This window comes from Sinocyclocheilus grahami, unplaced genomic scaffold, assembly GCF_001515645.1.
Source record: "Sinocyclocheilus grahami isolate Dianchi unplaced genomic scaffold, SAMN03320097.WGS_v1.1 scaffold466.1, whole genome shotgun sequence".
In the NCBI taxonomy this organism is placed as follows: domain Eukaryota; kingdom Metazoa; phylum Chordata; class Actinopteri; order Cypriniformes; family Cyprinidae; genus Sinocyclocheilus; species Sinocyclocheilus grahami.
Window position 1 is genome coordinate 1,411,392 of NW_015505645.1, and position 1,110 is coordinate 1,412,501.

Genomic DNA, 1,110 nt, shown 5'->3' on the forward strand with positions numbered 1-1,110 from the left:
ATTTTCAGCCAGCATAAAATCACACCCCACATTAGCATACAGCTGAATATTGCTTTAGCCCTCATTCTTAAGAGACTGAATCAGCAAAAACATTACCTGGACTTTAAGAATGAGAGAAATATTGCAGGTTAAAAAGGCTCTGAGGAGAACATGATGAAGCAGCTGTTAATGGCTATTCATATGATCACCGTATCGATTTTTGAATGAATCCAATTATCCAAATGCTTTTATATATGGTTAATCATTTCTTGAAACACTCAAAGTTCTGAATTTATTGTGTGCTTTCACGCTCTGTCCGGAGTAATGTTGAGGGTAAGCATATGATTCAGGACTCCAATCCATGCAATTCTTTGTTTTAAAGAAATTATGGCAGTAAAGCCACTTCCTGCACAAAAATATTGACCCACGTATTAAAATTAAAGCTTTTCAGTTAATTCAGTAACTGTATCTTTCCCACTGACAGCCCATCAGCTCTATAAATATAATATACGACATGAGCGCAGTATTGATAAATCTACTGTGTGCTCTCTAAAGACGCAAAATGATACTGACTATTTTTAGTATTATTCACAATTTATGACTTACCTTTTAAGCTGTTACCAGCCCACAGCCATCGATTATGACGTGAAACATCTTCTCTAGCAAATTAAACCTCTGAATTAATCTTTTTCTAGTATCCAGGTGATTGGCATGACAAAAATAGAGATACAGCTGAGAAGCCATTAACTTACTTTGCAAAGTTCCACTTCAGACTGGAAGGGATTTGTTTGTCCCGTGGGTTTTCAAAAAGCTCTCCAGGTGAATTCAAAGCACTGAAACTCGTTTAACATCTTTTCCTCACTGTCACAGGCCCGTCACGGCTTTGTGTGCTTAATCTGACTACTGAAGCCACCATCTGTTCATTATTGTCTGTTCCCAGAACAACAAGTGCTGGCTGCTTATGTTCGTGCTGCAGACCAATGCCCGACATGAAGAGGTTAATAAATCCATGCAAGCATTTTATGCAAATTATGTTGTAACAAACTGGAGTGTTTATTGTGATGTTTGCCAGTGGGCGGAGGTTTTACAGCATCAGCAGCATGAGCTGAGACTGTTTCTATGGTTACCTGA

The 1,110-nt window shown here is 38.3% G+C and overlaps 1 protein-coding gene across 1 annotated transcript in view; it reads right to left on the reverse strand.

The window, feature by feature from the left end:
• The window catches only part of eys (eyes shut homolog), a 250,507-nt gene extending 249,676 nt beyond the window's left edge, over nt 1-831 (reverse strand). Inside the window, exon 1 of the mRNA XM_016235318.1 lies at nt 732-831. The gene's annotated coding sequence lies outside the window, so the exon portion shown is untranslated. The remainder of the gene's footprint in view (nt 1-731) is intronic.
• Between the last annotated feature and the right edge of the window lie 279 nt (nt 832-1,110).